At 38.2% G+C, this 25082-nt stretch overlaps 1 protein-coding gene across 15 annotated transcripts in view; it reads right to left on the bottom strand.

Annotated features, from left to right (window-relative positions):
• Positions 1–25082, bottom strand: part of LOC124155779 (glutamate-gated chloride channel) — a 661010-nt gene that overhangs the window by 417236 nt on the left and 218692 nt on the right. For all 15 annotated transcript variants that reach the window (XM_046529880.1, XM_046529974.1, XM_046529888.1 and 12 more), the window contains exon 3: positions 9592–9706. The gene's annotated coding sequence lies outside the window, so the exon portion shown is untranslated. The remainder of the gene's footprint in view (positions 1–9591; positions 9707–25082) is intronic.

The raw sequence follows: 25082 nt of genomic DNA, 5'->3' as shown, positions 1-25082 counted from the left end.
AACACAGACCACACAGGGGCACAGAACGATAGCAGGCAGATGTGTCTCACATATATACTCACTAAAAGTACATATATGGAAGCTTAAGAGATAGGAATACCTAATGAAACATTCAGACGCATAGGGTGCGTCGCACACGCTTGAGGCATGGCAATCGGACGACACAAACGCTGTGTCGCACACGCTGAGAGAACGTCCACGGGCATTTAAAGTCACGCTTGAGGGGTTAACCCTTACGTAAATAAGTTGATGACATCACGAACTCTCGGCTATTGGATTCTCTAAAACTCCTCGGTGTTTTGCATAGACCTCGCTTGATTTGATGTTGTAATTGCCACAGATTGCGATTCTTTCCCTCACAGACAGATTCCTCCTGATCAAGTAAACAAACCACACCATCAATGAGGTCACAACGCTCATTATGTTTATTTTTATTATTGAAATAGTGAAACCATGCCCTTCCCAATTTTTACTATACCAACTTCATTTTCTGCATTTTCTGCATTTCATAATAAATAATTGCTAACATATTTTGATATTGCAAATTTGTTTCAAAGTGGCTACGTCCTATTCAAACGACTTTCAAACATGAATGGCTTCGATCTAATGAGATCAGACTTTTCATTCAGTTTCCTTCGGTGCTAGGTGTTAGCTACAGCTAACATTATCTATCAGTAAGATTATTTCATTTCAGAAAGGGTGATTCCACTCGTCATAGGATGACAGTCACAAAGCGCTTTTGAACTTTGAAGAACACTCCCTGCGCGAATGGACTGATATACTAAAATACTTCAGAATCCAGACTGCTAAACAATCGTGAGACATTTGACTTAGGCTGATACGCTACTGTGTCTTGAAAATGCTAGGACTGACGCGACTTATAAATCATTGTCACGGACTGACAAAAATGAAACGAACATTCAGCTCAGAGTAAAACCTTTGAGTATTGCTCTGAAACAAAAAGTGATTCAGATCAGTAAGATTCATCTCAGAACTCAAAAATTAAATTTCACAATGCTCCAAAGCTCATTCCAATAGCTACTTTTACTGTGGAGTGATACCTCTTGAAAAGCATGGTAACGGACCAACTTTTGCGATTCTCTTTTGATATAAACTTATCTACTGCCAGTAAAATTTACAAAAGAAATTCTGCAATTCAAAATAATAAAGCGAATTTATTCAGAAACCCTTAAAATAATTCAAATTAAAGAACCAACCTCAAAGTAGATAAGATACGTTCATTCAGTAGCCCATGAAAATCAATTATCGAAACATCGATTACGTTGTTTTTGCGCTTAGACGACTCATTAGTGAGCTCAGCGTACAATACCTCATTTGGTTTAACAGCCTTCATGTGGTGTACAGTCCGTGAGCGATGAATTGCCTTGATTCCATTCCATCATTTGTCCATTTAAACTTTAAACTAAGATACTTGGCATTATGTTATCTTCAACATAGGTATTCTAGTACAACTTTTCCGCACACGAACATAAATTCATTAAAATTCATCACCTTTACCCCTGATCGGACGGCAGTCCACATAACCTTTTTCGCCAACCCACCACCCCCTTTCCATGGTAGAACTCTAACAAATTCCATTCCATAGACACATTAAAGGCATCAGCTAAATATTTCATATTGCACAGTATATATTTTTGTTGAAATTGACTTGCTGCCCCATCCGAAAAAAGATTAATCTCTGATGATCTCAAAGGAATGGAGGATTTTAATAATAATGGTTGTGTTGTTCCCTATTTTCAATAATCAATCATTGTTGAGTTATCCGATAATACAGCTCTTTGTTGGTATGGTAATGTTAAGCGCACCTTAAATATTGCAACAATGTCAGTCCGTGACGGCGCTGTAGAGCTGAATGCTTTGTTGCCACAAAAATAACTCTTCACCATAATTGCCGAGCACCTATAGCTTACTTTGTATATTTAAGGATTTTTTTTACAATACCGTGTCAATTTTCTACGGAAATAAATTCAACCGTCACGGACTGACATGTCTATACATTTGTACTCATAGACATGTCAGTCCGTGTATACTAAACATGGTCATGTCCGTGTATAAGTTCAACAGATTCAGGCTTCAATTGGTGGAAGTTAAACATATTTAAATAATTAAAAGATCGTAGCACTTTTCCACAAGATAAATTAGGTTATATTAGATTTCCACAATCTTGTGGAAAAGTGCTACGATCTTATATTTATTTAAATATGTCGGTGTATATGTACACGGACTGATATGCATATGTCTCAAAATAGCAACTTTGGTCGAATTTGTGTCATTACAAGAGTAGACTAATCGATTTAATCAAAATTTATTCCTATGTATTTTATGAAACTAGCTTCTTTAAATTGATTTATTCACTAAATTTTGTAAATGGCTAAAAACTATAGTAAGCATTTAAAAAATCTCTCACGGCAGAGAAACACGGGACTCATGCAAACGTCAGCACTTTATAATGTAAGTGAGTGTAGACCTTACAGCAGAGATTCTGATCCATAACGGATCCTGCAATGCCATTTCCTTTTTTTATTTAATCATTTATAATGACATTTACGTGGAAACGCTCAAAATAACTCAGAGGATGTACTCATGAGCGCGCATGCTGGCTGTGCAGAATATACAACGTGATCTGGTATATTGCGGTCTATTTGAATTTTCGTTTCCGTGGTTACGATTGATTCTCCTCTTGCATTATTGATGCGACTGGCAAAAAAATATATTTTATGCATTAATTTCAGTTTTCGAAGATAATATATTAATCCCATAGTTAAATAAGGCGAAAATATTTTTTATCATAAAAAATGGAAATTACAATGCAAACAAACAATTAGAAAACCAAATAGTGAAAAATCACCCATTAGTGTATTCATAATATAAAAATTATTTGGTTATAGAAATCCCAGTTTAGACGAATGGCAATGGTCAATTTTAACCTCATTTGAAATAGGCCAGATTGGCGCCCATGCGATGCCACTCCATGTGACGTCACAGGGACCTAGTTTCTATACGAGTAGATAAGAGATTTACATCATCTGAGATTACCAATGCATGCATGAGGCACAGACTTCAGGGAAACATCTCTTAATAATCGCCTATGAAAACTGCCTATGGTCGGAAAGTTTCCTTCGTTTGATAAGGTATTAATAATCCTTATTTAAGCCAAGCGCTACCAGCTAGCAGGGTACTCTGCTACCTGCGTCGTATCAGCGCTCAAAGCCTCGCCCCAAGGTCACATCACTTGCGGCAGCGGGAACTAGAACGGCGTCACACGTTTTCCCAGCATTCATACTTAGCCGTCGCGTTTTCGTACGCTTGAAAATTTTCACTTTTCATTTAATCGCGAAAAATAGATATCGTCATTAAAAAATTTAAAAGCGTGAAATGCGTACTCCAGGAGTAATAATCTTTCGATTTAGACAATAAAAAATAATAGGAAACCACCCTATTCCTTCGTAGACCTCACTTGCCGAGCGCTAACAAAGGAGTTATTAGGTATGTAAACTCCCAGTACGCGACAGGACGAGCCCACTAGCAAGACGAGCTCGAAATTTCAAAGGATATCCGACGCTGAGCCGTGAACCCTAAATCATGACCCCTGCACACGACCAAGCGTGCGTGAAAAGGGTCCATCATTAGCAACAGGTGGGAGAGTGGATGTTCTCCTTACCCGACAGAACATATTTCATAGGCTGCGATGAATAGCCTACAAAAGGCCTCATAGGGACGGTGCGGATGACGCGGGGTCTAGAAATGATCCCGACCCTGGCCGCTGGAAAAGGGGCCATCCTCCTCTCCCTCCCGATATTGCCAGAATTAGGGACGAAGGGAATGTGGTACGCGACTCAATTTTAATGTTACCCCGCTCCTAGCCTCAAAGGGCGTGTGGTGGGAAGCGCTAGGTCCATTTACAAGGTCGAATAGAATCTTAGAGGCGATGACACGGTGGGTAAAAGTTCATTACGTCATTATCTTACCGACAAAAGGTTGAAGAAGTCCGATATACGTCGAAAACAGCTCCAAAAGGTGATAGATTGAGGAACATAGAAATACCGATACCTCCACTGCAAAAGCGCTCAACAATCGCCCACCGAATCAAATCCGCTCATCTAGTAGACAACAATAGGAAACCTCTGAGCGTGTCCGTATTGTTTTGCTACTAGATGAGCGGATTTGATTCGGTGGGCGATTGTTGAGCGCTTTTGCAGTGAAGGTATCGAATTACGGGCCTCCTTATTTTTTAACTGTGCCAATCAACAATAAACAAAAAGTGTTGGAAGAGCCCATTGTTGGTGGTATTCTAGCGGTTAAGGTAGGCTTTCATGGAGGAGCGTTTCGCGGATATCTCCGCAATGTACCTTTTTCTTTAATTCACAACATTTGCTTTCATTCAAACCTTATTCCGTTTCCACACCCCTTTAACCGCTTGCCTAATATCCTTCCCTTTAGCATCGAGGTTATCAGCATCCCAAACCTGCTGAGATCCAGTGAGACAGTTCCCTAGCCTCATCCACCACGCTTAGCACTTCTTCCCCTCCGTCCAATTCAACCTCTCCTTTTTTTCTCAACACCCACATCTCATCGAATGCCTCCAGTCCTTTCTTGTCTCCATTTTCTTTAGAATCCACGCTTCCGGAACCTAAAAAGCGACTTTTTTTTCAGATGTGGCTCTCTAAAAAATGCTTCCATTAACACCCCCTCACAAAAATCCCCACACTAGTTCTTCCCTATTCACGAGCCGCCCCTTTGCTAATGGAACTCACTTCTAGTGGAACAAAAAAAACTGTAAGAGAGTGTTAAAATTTTAAGGTGCACTTTGCGAGACATTATACTTTATGAGTTCAACTTAGCATTTACCCGCCCAGCGCGCGTCCCAATTATCAAATCATATTTGGTAAATAAGAAATCGCGAGATTTAACATAAGCACAGACATCATGTTAAATATTTATTTTCCAGTATGATTTCTCGACTCATAATAGCATAATTAATGACCAACAATCTTGAACCAGCCTTCAGGATTTAAAAATAAATAGCTTACGGATTCCGTGATATAGCCAGGTCATACTCAAGTTTTCCTGGATATCAGACAGTTACTTATACCGCTTATTTTTTATCAGAGCGCGACCCGGGTTTCAATGAATTATCATCATCTTCAGGCAGAAATTATGATTTTTTATCTTTTTATTGCTACCTACTTACTTGATGAATTTTAAAACGGACGCCAGAATAGGGGATATGGATGGGTAGAGATATTCATTTATAAGAATCCTGTCCTGACTTTCAATAATTTTTAAAATTTCTAAGTGCTCCCTAGAGTCCAGTTCCTATTCTGGCGTCCGTTTTATAATTCATCAAGTAACTAGGTAACAATAATAAGATAAATCAACATCTGCGCCTGAAGATGATGATAATTCGTTGAAACCCGGGTCGTGCTCTCATAAAAAATAAGTGGTATAAGTAATTGTCTGATATCCATGAAAACTTATAAAGGAATACCACAAAGTAACTCAAGAGTTAGTGAATTTTTTTCAGGTCATACTTCCCTCACCTGGTTTTCATCTCGCTTGGATAAACTTCCTAGGAAACAGTATTTTCTAGACTACCTTATCTCATCATATATGATTGCACGCTGGAATTAAGCGTGAAATCTGTCACGGTGAGATAGGCATGTCTTCAAAATGGGAAGCAAGTCATTTTCTGAGATGGAAATGAATCCAGCAACTTGGTGCAGAGCCCAAGATGAATTCCTAAGTATTATTCAACATAAAAATTTTCAATCGTATGAGTCGTCATGTGTTCGTTTTAACAAATTGACATAAAGCACCACAGCATTCAGAATCCCTGATTGGATTTCTTAATGAATAGAGATATACTCATTCAGCGGTTAATCACCAATACAAATATTAGATACTTCTCAATAGTACCTGTTGAATAGTGCTTGATGTCCACTTTGTAGGGCGGTGAATTTTAGAACCCCGAAGCGGTTAAGGAGGCTACTCATATCTAAAAGACGCAATGTGAGACCAAAGATTTCGGTAAAGTGAAGGCGTCCCAAGAAGAGAAATGGTATTACGGCTATTCATTACATGTACGAGTATGATATGTAAATAAGCATAATTAATCAGCCAGCGCAATGCACAATGCCTAAGCTATTAGGAAAATAAAAGGGATTTAAATTTTATACACCAACAGAGAAATTTTAAAAATTATAGGCATCAGTTTATTAGTATCTATATTATGCATTACGAACAAACACATAAATAATAGAGTCAATGTAACTTAATGATGTGATGTCTAGCAGGCAAATCTTTGTTAAATTACAACAAGCATTATTGAACTCTGGGCGACGTTGAGGTCTGCGCAAGTGATTCGAAAATCCGAATATTCACGATCCAGGGCAACAGAGATTTTCTCCCTTCTCCTTGTGTATGGTGAATTTCATCGGTTCTTATACTGGCAAAAACGAAATGGTACCATTTATTAAAATTTAAAAAATTCAAGTCCTGCATTACGCTTTTGTTAAGATCAAATGGTATTATTTTAGCAGAAGTTTTATCAGATTACAAGTGACTGTTCCGTAAGAGCCTATCCAGTAGCGCCCGACGAGACGCTATTATTAAATGATAATAATAACAATCTTTCTTCTCTCGAAATCTTTTCTTTTCAGATGGCCTCGAGACTGGATGGGAGGAAAGGCTCTTTTCGTTTCTCAATGCAGCTCCATTCAAGAGAGAGAAGTGCTTTCAGGGATGATTCCTTTTTTTTCATCACCGAAGTTTCTCAGCAAACAAGAGCCGGCTTTTAAATCCTCTCGACTTGCGATACTGCGGAAATGAAGTTAAGCAATCTCCTCTCATTTCCTTTCATTTTTTTTCCTTGTTTTAATTCGCGTGTTTGCTTCTCTCTTAATAAGGTCCGTTTTCCTCGTAGGATGGAGGTTGGGCTGCATTATTAACGGCTTCATTAAACTTCCCCTGCAATGAGAGCGGAGTGGGCTTGGGATAACGGGGAACCTTTTGTCGATTTCATTTGGTTATGGCTTGGATCTGGAAAAAATGAACCTTTTTGCCACCCAGATATTTACGTTTACATGAGGTCGTACCGGGTGCAATTTAGGAATAGTATTTTTTTATGTGGCAAAAACTATGATTAATTCCTTGGATTCTCAATGAGGTACTTGTACGTATAGAAAATATAGTCCCCTGTAATTATGTACACCGTGACCATTCTTAATCATTGAGAGTAAATTTTCACTGGAAGACGAAACTTTTCTAATTAACCAAAATATACTGTAATTTTTCACTCTTGGCCATGATGAAGCTGCGTTAAATAAAGGTATTTAGCTTATGAAAAGTTTAATATTATGCTATTTTGTTCTTTAAAATGAAAATAAAAGGGAAAGATAGCTTGTATAGATAATAAACGCTTTTTGTATATTCTTACTTATTTCCTTCTCTTAATATGTACCTGACGTGAATTTCAGAGATTTTTCAAGAGTAACTTTTTTTAATTAGAGAAGAGTTCCAATCCTTTAAAGATACTTTTTACTTTCTGCGACATTTTATTTAATAAAATCCTCGAAAAAAGGGGAATCCTTGCTCTTATGTCCGTATGCCTTCTTCAAATGAACAAGTGCGTTCGAATGCTCGCAGTTTCACCGATAAAATCCATTCAAATAACGAACAGAAACTAAAAGCGCTGTAACAATGAAACTATATTAATACTGATATCAAATCATACACTGAATAGCCGTATTCTCTTCGGGTTTTTGCCGCGATGATGCACTTTTGGGTGGACGACAGTGTTTCCTGTATTCCACTTTGCGTCGTGAGGTCCTGAATAACATGCCAATCATTTTTTTTTACCAAATTAGTCGAACCGCAAACTCCCGAATAGAAAACGGCTATTAAGTAATCACGGAATCCCGCAAACCAATCATATTTTGAAGGGGCGATTAAAAAAAGTGGAAAAACATCTAAAATATCTTCTAACCATGGAGGTTTACCACCGACAAGGTAGAGAGAAAGCCAGCAAAACCTGAATTCTTACTCAGACAAAATTTTGCCTCCCAACATGATCTTCTTAAATTACAGATGAACTCTTAAGGTCATTAAAAAAAACATTTTTCCGAAGTTTTGGAATATTATTTTCCATTCTAAGGCTTTTTATAAGGAAACGCGAGATACACGATAAATAAAGCATGATCAAAAATTAAACTTAATTATACACTACAAATATCCATTAAAACAATTAACCAAAAAGATTAAGAATTCAAGAAACAATTAAAGATAATTGATGCGATATGCCTTTTCATTTGTTGCTGTTTTTGTTTTAGTTGCTTGGTAGCAATGCTACATTTATATTTTTTGCACTTACATAAAGTTTGATTAGTTAGAGCACAATACATTTTACTTAAACTATATATGTCAGAATTTTTTTCATTTTTCAAAATTTTTACTCTATAAATTTTCTAGAACACAAAAAATTTCAAAGAAAGATCTTACACATTATTTTTTTTAAGGTTTAAATTTATTTAATGGATTTTTTCTAGCATAGAGTGCATATCATTAATATTCACAAAGGATAGCCAAAAATTAACAATGGTAAGTGAGTAAGATACTTTGACACTTGAACCTTGCGCCAACGTATAGAGATAAAAAGCACCAACGATGGACATATCAGCATTTGAAATGACACGAATGCATACAACCGCCAGGAATACACGCAACTCGCTAATCTTTTATGTATCAATAGCTGCCTATAGCCACTTACGCAGGCGGACGCTCTAGGAGCCATTAAGGTGGCATTTTCTTTAATTGTGAAACTTCTTTTCCTACCTTCAAATTGATATAAATGGAGTGTTTATCCCTCTAATGGAGTGTAAATTGAGAACAGCAAGGATCGCCTACCGCACGTTGGGCCAAGACTGAAGCGGCAAAAAAACCTAAAACACTTGATGGAAACGATAGATTTGATTGGCTGATTATGAACATGGTGTTCGTTATTTAGATAAGATATTGTTGATTTATATTGGAAAATTTGTTTACACTAAATATAATAAAAAAATGCACAATTTACTCTGAGGAAAATGCATTCTCGTGGGCATTTTCACCAATGGGGAAACATTACTCCTAATTTGTATTCTTACGACGCGGCCTTGATATTAACTTCTCCTGGGCATTCCTCCATTTTATTCTATACTTTCTCCAATTATTAAGTTGAATTGAAATGACAAAAGTGGTCCGCATTGAGTGACAGATCCTGGTTTCCTTTGTCTCCAACAGCACCGCATTGCAGACCCAAAAAAAGCTCATGGCGTTAGGCAGAAGACAGTTTTAAGTTCTTCATATCCGGTTATTATCGCGTTTGTTGCTGAGGCAATGACAACAGTTATTTTGTACTTGCAAATATCCCTGAATATGGAAAATTTACATTTATTAAAAGTGTAAAGAAGTTTGGTTGATTTTTTTTAAATACTGACCTATCTGTAGTAGCATGAAGATATTTAAGTGGGAATTCTTAATTGATTCTTTAGGCATAAACTGGTGGATCTTGCGAATGAAGCAAACGTAACTTACCTCTTTACTCAGCAGCCACCTCCAGTCAGGTCCTCTTCCACCGCGCTGTTCGTCCGTGAGTGAAAACTGGCGGTGTCACTATACCAACAATGTTCTACCAATCACACGGCTCCACCTGAAACGAAAATAAGACAATATGCATGAACATCGGCCAGATCAACGCCACCACAAGCCCTTATATATCTATATCTACACAATACCCCGCAAGCCGCCTAAAAGGCGTGTGGCAGGGGGTGTTAGCACACCAGCCGTTTACAGATTAAAAAAAAATGAAGTGCTCTAACGACGTTGGGACTAGCGTTTATTAAAGTTCTATATGGCTCGGGGGAAAAACGAATTCCCATATCTATCCGTTCGGAAAAACATTTCTCTTAATTTATCGCTTCTATCGGACCTGGAAATATAGTGTGGCTCTAATAGTATGTTCTCTGTGTCGCTTTTAAAGATATCCATTCTCAATTGCTCAAGCTATCTAAGCCTAGCGTGCAGCCTCCGAGTCTCCAGCGGCTCCCAGCCTAATTCGCTTAACATCTGTGTAACGCTGTCTGTACGCCCGTAGCATTTTTTGACGAAACGCACAGCCTTCCTTTGTATTTTATTCAGTGCGCGGATTAAGTCTTTCTGTACCGGATCCCATTCGCTCGCTGCATATTCAAGGTGCGGTCGGATGAGTGCGAAATAGCACCTTTCTTTTACTTTCTCATCCGAAAATCTTCCCACAATACGCTTGACGAATCCTAATTTCTTCAGGGCTATGCCGCAAATATTCTTTATATGTGCTGCTCCACTGCATAAACATGGTTAGAGTTGGACGAATTCCGCAATAAATGTAATTATTATGTAATAATATAAGAAATATAATTTTACTTGAAACGAAAAAACAATCTCCTAATATTTCAATCCTAAATATTTATTGACCTTAAGATGAAAAGTAATCGATTAAAAGTAAAAAAAACGTGTGCAATGTCATTTTTTTATCTTATGAAATCAATTAAGCACATTAATTTGTTTTTAAATGTTTAACCGATTTATTTCTTAGCAACGTTATACAGCTCGCAGGTATTTTGTTTGTTCTTATTTTTTTTATATTTTGATACTCAATAAAATCAATCAATCAAAGAAGACCTTAATTAGAGGTAACTTGTCAATAATAGGCTAATCTCACCCAATAAATGATTTCGAACGAAAAAAGGAATTCGCAGTACGCCAGTTTTATTTCCAGCTATTTCAACTTTTGACTACCTTCATTTTAAATTCTGCGGCGCTACATGAAGCGCTGGGCCTCAACCAATATATCCCGGTAACACAGTATAATATGGCCTTATATTATTATTTTAATACCCAGTTTATAGGAATGAAATGTAATTGGAATTATGTTAAAAGTAGATTATAAATCCAAAATTTAACAAGCAAAACTATACAATAAAATTATTAATACTCATAATGATGAAAATCGAATGGATAAACCGAGTGAGTAATGTGTTATCCCCTCTAAATAGTATTTATTTTTATTTATTTACTAAATTTATTTAATACTTAAGTTGTAAATACTGATGGTAATATTCTCCCAGATATTGTCGCGCTTGATTTCTGGGATGAGCACTGAATTCGCGATTACTTAACGACCAGTCAGCCACCACTTACATACATGCTGATGATATGTCGTCACCATCACCACTACTATCGCTTAACATTGTAAAAATTTACAACTGACCAAATAACCGTTATACCTTATGCCACACGGTGAAAGACTGGTTCGTGGTCGAGGCTACGGGAAAGATGTGAGCGTAAACCTCTTTACTATGCAATACTACTTCTACCTCCACCTCAATCTCCATGTCTACCTCTATCTCTATGCCGACTTACAAAAGTATTGGGGGCCCAAATCGGGGATCCTGCCCCGGGAAATTTTATAAGTAGTGAGTTTTAAATTTTTTAAGCATTTTAGAAGAGTTTTAGAAGAGCCATATGATCAACATTAGAACCCTGATAACTCGAATTTCGATATCTGGACACTCCGGGGAAAATCAACAAGCCTGCCGCATCTTTTTCTCACACCCATAACGAATTTTTGAGGGGGCTCGGGCCCCCTCAGGCCCCTTGGAGTCGGCGCCACTGATTCTACCTCTACCTCCTCACTATGCGAGTACCCTTATGGAGATTCTCATGATTTTACTATTCGTGAGACTCATGTCTGCCCCGTTAGTGGTACTTAGTACTTAGTTCGATGGCGTCGGATGAGATCCTATGAGATCGCTATCTATGTGGTTCACCCTCTGCACTCGAAAAAAAAGAAGGGAGCTTGATGTTACTTGAAAATGGCCCGATGGTGTGGGGGGGTGGCGCCACCGCTTGCTTATTCAATCCGCCCGCAAGATGGCGGTGGGGCGCGCGCACGCTGCTTCCCGAAGACACACAAAAAGGCGCGTGCCGCGTGCTTTCACGCGTGGCGCCCTCGTTCGAGCAATCAAAAAGCAGCATCCCATTCGACGTGCACTGATGCGTGACTTTACGAGTGATTGAAAGGACTGGGGCGCACGCGCTCCTCTGATTAGCCTGATGCCTTAAAAAAAAAGAAGAAGTCACATCCAGGTTGCTCCTCTCCACTTTTAATGATGAATATATTCGACGAAATGAAAATTGTTTTTCTCGTCAGCGTGGGTGTTTCTTCAATGATCATATCGCGGTAGCTACCTCCTCGGTCAATCCACTTCTAGTGTAAAGGATTCAAAATAAACCGAAGGATGATGAAGATGACATGGATCGACCGAGTATTTAATGAGGAGGCGCTTACTAGAAAAGTGGGAGAAAAGAGAAATCTTCCAAAAACCTTAGGAAGGAGACGGGACAACTTAGTTGGAAGCATCATGAGTAGGGATACGTGAAAATCGCACTTTCATTTTTTATTCATCGCACTTTCAATATCATTTTATCGCACTTTGTAGCGTTTTTTTTATTTTCATAATGATGTAGATGAGGATGAAATGTAGCGAAACACAGTTATATGGCAATATACAGAATATTTTAAATAATTATGTTGTAGAATAATAATAAATTAAGGAATAAGACGTATAATGGCGGAGGTGTAGCTTGCCCGCACCCACTTGTAGTTCGCGGCCACGTAAGAGTCCCAGCCAACTATAGAGCGTTCCACATTTAGTTGACAGTACGGGCCTTATGGATAACAGTGTTGCCAAGCTTCCGCTCCGCCGGCAGGCATCCTGACAGCGTATGCAACCACACATAATAGAGTGCCAAAATGGTTTAGTTCAAAAAGGAGTTAGGGATCGCACGAGAGACGGCGTATAGAAAGGAATTTTTTAGCGTAAATTACAATACCTTTGATGCAATATAAAAGGAGAAATCTTTTGTTATTTTATGTATGTACTTATTCAATGCACAAACTGAATAATGAATAATCTCTAATGTAAAAGATAACCATATAGTTAAGGATATTAAAATTTATCGCCACTTCTGGATGCGACAAAATTTCTATTAATTGCATATTATGCAATATTTTTGGCTCTGGCTAGTATTACATGAAAGGCGATGTTGTATAAGACAAAGATGGTTATACCAGACGGATAATTGCCTTTTAAATGTTATCATGAAAATTTACTGTAAGCGAAACGTCTATTTCCAATGGCGTAAGCTGTAAGACGTGTGCGGTAAGAAAGATGACCTTATTGATACCTTGCTTCTAATCATGCATTCGTGCCTTAATTTTCGGAGAACTTAAATAAAAACTCAAGGATAAATCGAATCGACCGTCAGGGATAAGTAGTAGCCGATTCTTATTACTACTCTTTTCCTTTACTCCAAAGATTAACCATGGAACGTCCAACTTGAAAAACCATCCATAATCTATTTGAAATTTTCTCTCATGTCAGTGTGGATCCAAACATTATCGACTCATGCAAGGAGATAAAACGCAATAACCTCGATGAAAACGAAACGATAATAAATGTATGCGTAATTATGTCAGTAATAATTCACAGTCAAAATAATTCATTACCACAAGAATTATTTTCACCCAGCAAAATTTTAAGACGAGGTAAGTAAAGAAAATTACTGGCAACATTTAATACAAGTATTTCAACGCATTGCCTACACACGTACCTATTAGGGCTATTGCTCATGTTTTTTAAGCTTAGTTCTCTTCTTCAATTTATTGGCTATCGTCTGGCCGGCGTTATGATGCAATTTGTGACGCAGATAAATTATGAATAGCAATAATCTTTCAAATCTCAATAGCTACTATTTGCCTGAGGATTAATAGTACACGAGCGTCGTAATCAGCAGAAACACAAAAAATGTAATAAATGCTAATAGTCCCTCCATACCTTCTCGTTTAGGAGTCCGACAGAATGTCCACTCCCTCCATGTAGCGGGATGTGCTCGGCTGTGGCCCTGGCTCCTCCGTTGAAGACGATGTCGACTGAGATGATGAAGACGATGTCAGACGAACAATCAACTCCTCTATATCATCCTGCAAATTGTCAGCATGCCACATGTCTTCTTCCACTTTCTTGACGTGCTCAACATAGTTTTTCCAGTTCTCCGAAGTAATAGTACCAAAGCTTTCTGCAAAGTTTTCCCACTTCAGTCTTCTTGAAAGTTGTATTCTTCATGCCAACGTAATGTTTCACTTGAGCCCAAACCATTTCAATTGGATTTAATTCGCAATGATATGGTGGTAATCTTAGAACTGTACAGCCGTAAGCCTTTGCTAATTCATCAATCTTAAATTTTTCAAATTTTTCTCGTACCTGGTTTACTGTAAATAAAAGATCTCTTTTCAAGCTGTCATCATCAAAGCTAATTTCTTTACCAGCCAACCATTCCTTAATGTTCTCTTTCCTCCACCTTGTAGTAGGCAAGGATTCCAATTTCCTTGAGTGATAAGAGGCATTATCTACCACTATAATTGATCCTTCGGGTAAGTTTGCAAGAAGTGAGTGCTCAAACCATCTCTCGTAACACTCGGCACCCACTTCTTCATGCTCATCCATTGAGTTCTTTTTGTACAGAAACACATGCGATGCTCCTTTTATGAACCCATTTTCCGTTCCTGCGTGTATAATTGCAAATCGTCCTCCTCGGGAAGTGGGGGGCCAAGCCCAGTAATTACAATTAGTCCAGCAAGGAAAGCTTGACGCGGATTTTGTAATTGTTTGTTTCGCAAACTAATGTTCACTATTTGTCCAACATTAATCCAACTTTCGCCTGTAAATACACTCGTCCTGTGTTCGCGACGATATTTTTTTAGCTACCTTAGATAATTAATTGTGCCACCAACGAATAATATCATCCCTTTCGATAAGGATGATTCTTTTCCCCCTGCGTTCGTACACGAAGCCTATGTCCAAAAGAAGACGATATAGTGTTGTCCTTTTGTAATCTGGGAGAATACTATCCATATTCACCAGGTTTCAGATGGATTTTAAAGTCGGAGGAATAATTTTCACGAAGGATTCATGTACCTTCCTTCTAATTCCCGATCTCACCAAACCGTCGAAAATCACTGCCCCCGAATTTTTGTAAGGCTGTCTAATTTATTTAGTTTTTGAAGGAGTTACCAATGCACCACGGGAGCTTTCCTTTCTCACTCTGTAAATAGTGAACTCCTAGCACCCAGTAGCCTTCGAAACTTCTCGGCAGGCCTCACTAATGCTGAGAGATTTCCTTATGTACGAGAAGACTTTGAGCACCAACCGTCTTTCGCGGCTTATGAGCTTCTCACCTTTTCGCCTCTTCTTTGTATCGGACATATTGATTGGGCGTGTTACAGCAAAGATAAATGTAAAACACACTTCACAATTTTCAAATTCAGAAGACTATACAACACTTGTTCACTCCAAAAAAAATGCAATGACAAACTGAACGCCTTCGTAAATTCTTCCCTCGGCCCCTTCGGCCTGGGTCGCTTTTGGGGCAAGTTTTATGGTACCCTATGAAAGGAACTCAGAAAAAACCCGAGCCTCCTTTTGTAAATGCGTGCACTGGATGGGGTAGTGTTTGGTACAGATTATGAGATATTCTTTTTCTTGGTTTCCCCGATGGGACCTAAACACCCAAGGCGAAAGAGTCTTACTTCCAAGCCGCTTGCTTACTTTCGTGTATCAATGTATTCAGATAAAAACACTGCTGTTACGACGTATGAGTAGGTATTCCCTGTTTAGGATATCAAACGAATAGATAAACACATTTCATAGTATGCATTGACAAAAAACTCCTTTTCCGCCCGAGAATTTTCCCTCTGCGCGCAAGAAAAAGCAAGAAGCCCGGCCCAGCGGCACCGTAATATTTTTTCTTAAGATAAAAACCTTGCAACTCGCTTCAGAATTGATGTAAGTCAATGATGTTTTCACCAAAAATAACCTTGTAGTTTTCTTCACATTTGATACGCAGCATATGGGGACCTATGACGTAAGAAACGTAAGTTAGTAAGCGACTACTTTTTACCTTGCAAAAATCAGAATTTTCTTGTCCTAAAGTGTGTTACGTCGGCATAACAATATTAAAACTCAATATTTGTACAATTGGTGAAGACCTTCAAGGAGATAATAGTGTGAAGAATATTTTGCAAAAAAATTCAATTCAATACAGACAACGGTCAGGCAGAAATTGCGAGAAGAAGATAAAGTACAAAAATACACGTTTCTGACGGAAATTTACGGAAATGTTTTTTATAGCTTTTGTTATAATTTTTATCGAAAAACTATTGGCACCAATGAATGCAGCACCTTTTTATACATTAGAATGCAAATTTTAATCAGTGCATAACGCAACATTAATTTTCGTGCTGTTGTTGACAACACTGCGCTCCTGGCCTTATGGAGATTAACATGGGAAACGATTCTCCATAAGAGCCCATACTGTCAACTAAATGTGGAACGCTCTATAGCAGCTGGCCAGTCGCTCACATGATTTAAGCGGTGAGTATCGGCGGAGCATTAAAACAGCGCTCGGCACAAAATGTACGAATTTTGCCGTCGAAAAGCAAATTTGCGTAGAAAATATCACAAAAGCCCAGTCATCGCATCTATGTCGCATTTGCGATTTTCACGCATCTCTAATCATGAGACACGATATCCTATGAAAATCATCGCCGATGGACCGGTGTACGGTTGCAAGGGACGGCCCCGAATGAGTTACATATGGAAGGTTATAGGATTTAAAAGAGAAGTAATGCGTCTCTCTGAAAAGCTAGCAGAAAGGAGAGCTTCGTCAAACCAATCATACGATTTTTGACCTATGCATGATTGATGACGACCGGCGTCGTAATGAACGTAGATGGTTTTGTTGCAAAAAGAGCAAGTTCATGCTTTTTCATTTTTAGACTATCTAATTTAAACCTCCGGCAGTGAATACATGGCATGGTATGTAATTTATCCGTTGAATGAATCAATGAATTTATCACTCCAGCCTTAAATGTACACTTTTTTTAACAACACAAAATTAATGGAGCTTTAGGTAGCTTCAAATGTTAAAAGAAAAAAACCAGCATGGAAGCTACCATTTTAGAAATTCAATTCAAGGCAGGCCAGAAAACAAAAGAAAGTATATATAATTTTTCTGAAACATTATCCTTATGAAACATATATGTGACAATATATTACAATATACAAGAACAAAGTATAATATATGGACAAAATAAAATATTTTTTTTTCTCCTATATAAAATGATATACAATAATATGTATGCATTCACAAACACATCAAAAAGAACATTTACATTATCATGGGATAGCAACCAATCTTTGGCCTTTTTACAAAATTTATATATACTCTTTTACTCTTTGATCGAACAAGGTAATTTATTAAAAATCTTGGGCCCCAAATAAAGAAAAGATCTTTTAAATAAAGAAAAATTAGGATTAGGAACTAGAAGGTTAACATTCCTAACATTGAGTCCATCGTTCTAGCAAATAACAGTACAAATTGTGGGAGTTGACCCCGGGAAAGCGTGATCCAAACTTAGGCCTATCAAATAAACGTCGTCATACAGCCTGGTTTGCACCTCCTGCACACAAAGTGCCATCCTTCTTTTTCGTCCATCTCCCATTGCATTCCAATGCCATATCCTGTAGCCACTTCCTCTTCCGCCGCCTACCTCTCTTTCTGACTCCGTTCATCGTGATATTTCACAATTAATTAACGCTGAAAATTTTGCCCTTTAAGAATTGATTTTGCTATATAAGAATCAATTTCTCCTTCATTTCGAATCTCATTATTTCTAAGCGATCCAAAAATTTCAACCGCAGTGCCTTGGAGAATCTATTTCCTTCTCTTCCTTTACATCCTCCTTCCCAAAGCCCACTCTTATTCTCTATCGTCAACTTTAAACGTTTGCGGCTACGTTCCACACGAGTAGTCTATTTCCGAATAAGGCTTCGACGAATGCATGTCGTTATAGGTAAATATATAGGTTATATAAAGGTACAATAATATAAAATTCCATTCCTTAAATAATACCATTAAATTAGGAGGATCAGAGTGAGATAGAGAGGTATAAGGAGAGCCTAGAGAAGTGAGTAGCCCTTTTTAGGACAGGTAAGAATTGTTTGAAAAGGAAGACGAACCCAAAAAATGTAAACTTTTTGATAGTGTAAGTGCACCCAATGACTCGGCACCTTTCTTCCCACTTCCCATTCCACCTAACCCATTCCTTGCTTGTCCCATACCGCTTTATCAGCTCTCCCCCCAACCCTTCTGCCTACCCACAGAGGCTTTGCTAGTGCATGCTCGGCAGGAGAACTCGAGTCGCCTATGCATGAGGTGACTGGGAGACGACGAATGAGCGATGGCCAATGGGGAAGTCACGTGGTGACGCCGAGCGGCTGCGAACCGCGCTCAAGAACGAGGGGGGGGTTTATTTTTGCGAAAGGAGGAAAAAGAAATTTATTTTGCTCTGTCCATATATTATACTTTGTTCTTGTTTATTGTAAGTTATTGTCACATATATGTTTCATAATGATAATCTTTCAAAAAATTATATATACTTTCTTTTTGTTTTCTCGTCTGCCTTGATTTTAATTTTTAAGATGGTAGCTTCCATGCTGGCTTTTTATTTTAACCATTGAAGCTGCCTAAAGTTCCATTAATTTTTTGTTATTAAAAAAAGTGTACATTCAAGGTTGGAGCAATTAATTCATTCATTCATATACTGTATGCAATGGACGAATAAAGCGAGAGTCTTTGAACCCTTTGTGTTGGCGTCTTAATTGGTTCCCTGATGACCCCTCGACGGACCCAGTTGATCTAGCGACTTACAATAGTAAGATTGGGCAGAAATCCATTGGGAGCATGGCAAAAGCTATCATGAAATGCTACTGATAAGCTTTAATGATAAAGTAAGTTGATAAAGCGTGAATAGTTCTCGGGATCACTACCGGGTCAGGATCAGCATTTCTGCCGACGTTTCGATGTCCGACTCGTTCATAGTCCTGAGAGGGCTAAGAGTGACTAAGTGCGTTCTATGAGTGTCATCCTTATAGCTCTGAGGAAAGCCGAGTCAGACATCGATGCGGTTGCAGAAATGCAGTTCCTGACCCGGGAGCGAGAATTCTCCACGCAATCTTTTCGCTGGGAAAGCACCAAATCTTTCGAAGTTGATACATTTTGGAAAATACGTTTTATTTGTTAAATTTGTTTACGTCAAGTTGATTTAAAATCTTTAATTACTTATTCTCCTGTTGCTCATATAGGTATTGTGGTTGGAGGATTAATAACAATTAGTTACTGGGGGTTAAGTGGTTCATATACATTAATTATCGCTCACGGTCTTTGTTCTTCTGGTATACTTTGTTTGGCTAATATTTCTTATGAACATGTTGGCAGACGAAGATTGCTTTTAAATAAGGGGTCAATGAATCTTATACCTAGATTAACTCTTTGATGATTTTTATTAAGCTCTTCTAATATGGCAGCTTCTCCAACTTTAAATTTACTTCGATTAATTAGATTGATGCAACGAGTAATGAAAGCCATGACTATGGTGAAGAATTATTAAAAAAAATACTATTCACAATCTCGCGAATTTGGAAAAATTTCACTTGACGTGAAAGATACTTTCATACAAACGGGGAAAATCGCTTTTCACGCGGTGACTTGCAACTCTCACGGCGCTCGACACATTTGTCAAGCGAAGCGGAAGTTTCCTCTTAGATACGAGGAACATGCCGAATGCTTGGTTAGCTATTGGTGATCAACCGTCCATGCTCGATTAGCATCTACTGGTATGCAATCGTCCCAGTGTTCTTGATCTTGAAAATTGTACATGCATGGGAAATAAGGGTAAAATATTAGACTGTTTTTGAAAGCCATTCGCGTGTTTTCAACTTTAATTCTTATCTATAATATATGACTCTTTTCCTTTTTATTGACGTCATAGCTCTCCTTTTTTGCGAGTTTGCATTCCTTATCAAGTCCTCTACCTCACCACACTCATATCTCTAAATAATAATTGCTCACTCGCCTTCGGAAATTTCTTTTCCTTCCCACACCTTCCTCTACTTTTCTCACTTTTCCCTTGCACTCTGATGCTTTTAATTTAAGGAGTGGACTTTAATGTTGTTATACCTATATATTGACTTACTATTACCGAAACTGTGGTTGGAAATAAGAAAAACTGTATAAAACGTACCAAGTGATTTTCATTTAACCTCTGTCTACTTTAATTGAGCCATATAGATCCTCCTTATAATCTTTCCTCCAAATTTTTCAAGAATTTTTTCATCTTGTTTTGCAATAAAATCCACGTCTCAACCCAATAACTCGCGACTGGTTTTATCCGAGCTTTAATAAATATTAAAACGATTGCGCTCCGTGAATCTAGAGTTGATTTGTGGAGAGTTGCAGTTGCAAACAGAATTTGTAGCCATCCTTTTCTATAATCTATTGAAGAATAAAAGCTCTTGAATATTCATAGTTTTCCCCGCATAAATTAGAATTGGAGTCACTCCCAAGAGCAGCGGCGGGTGTTTCCAAGGAAATTCGAATCTCACATCAACACTAACACACACATTCCGCTTACAGCACTCGCCGAAATTCGGCATCAGTTGGGGAAACAATTTTTAATCCGCCGCCCGCCTCAATACTCCCTCGAGACTAAACGACTGCAGTGCCCTCTACAGAGCTCCGTGTTTCCCCCAAAGCCCCGGCGTTATTAATGATCGAGGAATTAATAACAACGCCCGGTGGAAACGCGCACGGAATGCACGAGTCATTAAATGGCGGCTCCGTCTGGTGGGGAGGAGGACTTCCCTCTGCGAGAGAGAGAGAGAGAGAGGGTGGGTGGGGAGAGGCCGGTGGGGTTATCATGCGCAGTCAAAGCCAGTCGTGGGAATTTGAGCGCGATTCGCATCCGCAGTCAAATACACGAGTCGACTTCCATCCCAACCAACACACAGCTCTCACAGCCAGTTAGTTGCTAGATGATAGATTTGATTCTTTTCCGGCGAATGGTAGCTGTGAACGAGGCTATATCCACATGCCGCCGAAGAAGCTCCTCAGCCCCATGGTTCACGCGAAATATCCCATTTGATTAAATACCCGACTCCGGAGTTTACCAGACTACCGCGTGATTGTGGAAAGGTGTGCATTGGATAATCGAGACGGGCAGTGGTAACGAGAATAATGGAATTAAAAAAATACAACGTTGTTAAGAGTGTTGAACTGTAGGTCTTGAAGAATAGGAGGGAACACTCAAAATTAAAAATTGGTTTTCGTTATTTAAAACCAAAAAGATATGAATGAAAAACACACACGCAAAATTTTAGAGCTCAAATTCGATTTTTAACCGAGATAAGTAGCTTTGAAAGTCCGCTAGGAGCTCCGGCCACGCCCACGGCGCGAATCGTATTTCTATTGGCTGACGCCGCGTGACGTGTGAACCTCATGAATGTCGCGAGAGTAATGCTTGAAAAAGCCGTGAACACACTGCGTTCGTAGAAATAGTGGCCAAAAGTTTATCGTCATGGCGAAACACAATGTTTATTTTGTTCTGGCAGATACCAGAAGTGTACTGACATTATTAACAGGGACTCTGGACAATTTTTTGTCTCAAAAAGAATCATTTCATTGAAATGAAACTTCTTAAGATGAAATGTTTACACTTTTGAAAGAGACAGTAATCACAGGAATTATCGTGGATGTTTTAATTTGTGGACTTACCATCACAAAATCCTTTATTCATTACTGGTTTTTAATTTCCGGATGCAAATTGTGAAATAAATGAACAAATGTGCTATGGCTGTTTTATTGCCCTCTGAAGGGAGGAAATTCGGGATTCTCTCCGTTTCTTTTAAGATTAGCATTCAATTTTCGCTGGAACACCACAGCAGAGGTCTCGCTTTAGCCCACTTATGTTCCTGATAAATATTCAAGTCAGTTTCGTACTATGAAAATTGGTAAACAATTGTCATCGAAATGAAAGAGTAACTCAGAGATGGGGATTTTTCATGAAAATATCCGTACGTTCACTTATATTTACATCAGAGTTACACGTACAGTCACTTTCAAAAGTTTTAGGACAAAGTTTGTGGCACCACTTCTGCTTCTCAAGTAAATTTAGTATCCTATACTCCTTTCGTAGTTATCTGCTGCACTCCGCTTACATTCCGCTTGGGATTATATACATGCACACAAAGGGATAAATTATTTTATACTGCAAATTTATCATTCCGCTTCTATTTATGTAGGGTGTAATGATTATTTCGTGAGCATTTACTGCATACTTGCACCGGTTTTTAACCTTAGTGGTTAAAGTAATTATTATATGATTTTTGTCATGTGACGGCCGTAACTCGGGTCGCCGCGGCGGCGGCCTAGTGAGCAACGCTTTGAGCTGGGTTAGTGAAGATTGAGGGGTCGGGACTGTCTCTCATAATTTTTTCAGCACCTTTTCCTGATTATTAACAGGTTATTTATAATCGTAATTTCGCTATATTTGATACTATGCTTTTATTATTGCCGATGCGAATTTTCAAAATTAAGAGAAAAATGGTGGACAAAATCCTGCATTAACATACAGTTTGAAGTCTGGCGAAAGGGGTCACACATTATAATTTAGTATTTGTCAATTATTCTTTTTCGATTAATGATAGTTCAAACTATTTGCTAGTATTCATTCAGTACGCATTTGCCTTTGGTTTCTCTGTTTTGCTGTAAGATTAGAAAAGTTAAAAAGAAAGAAAAGTTATTATTTACTACTTGTTCTTCTATTTATAGAACTGGCGGCACCGGGAGTCAAATGTGCTTATTTCTCTTTAATGTGAGTAATTCGATATCGTAGTGTTCCTGGAGTACAAATTTGAGATTATCATGTATTAGTTTGTACTATTTGACACATTACCAGGTTAGGGTCGAAGATCCTTTCCGTTGCAGTGGTTGGCTTTTAATGCGCAAGATAGAAACAAAGAGTGAACACCAGGGCAAATATGCAGTAAATGCACGCGAAATAATCATTATATCCAACATAAATTGAGGTAGAATGATATATTTGCAATTAAAAAGTGAAATTTCCCGTTGAAAGCGTAGATATTTAAGCACATACGAAAATTTTGCGATGTGTGGTCAAAGACAACCAAAGGAAAAATGGAAACTTTGAGAAGCAGAAGAGATTTGCATTAAAATGGCCCTCATACATTCTATAACAGCCTATTTCTGAAGGAATATGCAGTCCCCGTGCAGCGTCACACCACCGCCTTCCCCGGTCTGGGTCGTTTGGCACCACAAAAAATACTTTTCTGGCGTTTAACGAGAAGTAAATTCACATCTCGGCACACAACAATGTACATAAGGTTTCCTCCCACTCATTAAAATTCTCCGTTTTATCTAGTATTTACTTATACTCGAAATAACGCATACGACAATGCACTACTTATGCAAGCAATGCAGATATCATGAGGTTCACACGTCATCAACATGGCGTCGCCCGAGAAATACGTTTTTGGCGCGGAATTCAAGTTAAAACTTCAAACTGCTCTAGGGGCGAAAATTTCTATGCAAATTTTTACCAAGGATTCGGTATATTTACATACCTTCATCAGGGCTTTACTCTGTTATAAGGGTCGTCTTGGGTTATTGTTTAGAATTTCCATTTCTGATGCTCCAAAGAATGCGTTTCTGTTTGACGAGTGTAGGTCTTAAAAATAATCATCCATGAATAGTACGGTAGAGAATATTTTACTTCAATAATCAAGAGTCAATACTGCAATTTTACTTGAACAGTATTGGCCAATGAAAATTTTCCTAGACAAAAACTTATGAGTTGGGCATAACATAAAAAGGTGAGGTAGAGCGAGTCGTAAAACATCTTAAATTCAAAAGAGTGCTTGAAGAGCACACAAAACAAAAACCAGAAAGAATTAAGGTCCGCTCCCCGTTATCGTTAAACTGAGCGGATCTTATGTAGCTTTTCTCTCCGTGGAGCGTATCGAGCTCAGAGTGGCCAAATAAGAGATAAGTAAAAAATAAGAAATTCGACTTTGAGAACGCGGCATCACACACCCGGGATAAGATTATTTCAGTCGAGTTTACAAATAAAACAATTCAGAAAAATCGTTTATATCGCTTTTAATTTTTCATATTGCTCAATATTGCGTTCATATCCGCACTATGATGAAATAGAGTGTAATGATTCTTTATAACAATTACTCGGACCTTACTCAATATTTCCTCTTATTTAAATGTATAATTGGCATTGCATTAAAACTAGAGATGAGTCGATTCCAAAATTTTATCGATTCCGATCCCGATTCCGATTCTGACATTTCGATTCCGATTCTACCGATACCGATTCCATCGATTCTGATGCCATAGTCTCCAAGAAAAATATCACTTAATTCCAGGCAACAAGAAAACCACTTTTAAAATATTACTCTGTGAAAGAGTCAGTCAAACAAAAGCATCTTTCATATCATCACTATGTAATTAAAATATAATAGCTAAATTTCAAAACAGAACATACCTGAAAAGTGGTGTTACATGATAGGTATTACTTTAGAATATTAACACTCATGTTTAAATTTAAAATAAAATTATCTCCTTTAATATCTATCTTTTATTGATAATATCTTATCATTATCAATAATGTCTCACAAATTTAGTCTCCTTTTAGACTAAATTTTTGCTCAGAAAGCAAAGCATCTTCACTTTGTCAAGATAAGCCTGTTGCATTTTTCATCACATATTTTTCCTGCAGAACTAAATGTCTTTCACTGAACACAGTGGATGGTGGTATGGCCAGAAACCTCTTCACTAATACTTTCAGCCTTGGGTAGGAGATACAGGTCTTTCAGTATTTCCCGGGGAAGGAATTTGGTGGTGCATTCATCTCTGATAAATAAGCATCCACTCCAGCTTCAACAGTGTTTGCAATGGTGACTTTGGGTACTTTTCCAAAGGCATCACTGTATCTTGACTATATACATGTCACAGGCTCCCTAGTCTGCATTTGCTCCTTCGGAATATAAAAATGATTTCCA

The sequence above is a fragment of the Ischnura elegans genome, chromosome 1, assembly GCF_921293095.1.
Source record: "Ischnura elegans chromosome 1, ioIscEleg1.1, whole genome shotgun sequence".
NCBI lineage: Eukaryota > Metazoa > Arthropoda > Insecta > Odonata > Coenagrionidae > Ischnura > Ischnura elegans.
The sequence above is the reverse complement of the archived record's forward strand: the minus strand, read 5'-3'. Positions and strand labels throughout refer to the sequence as shown.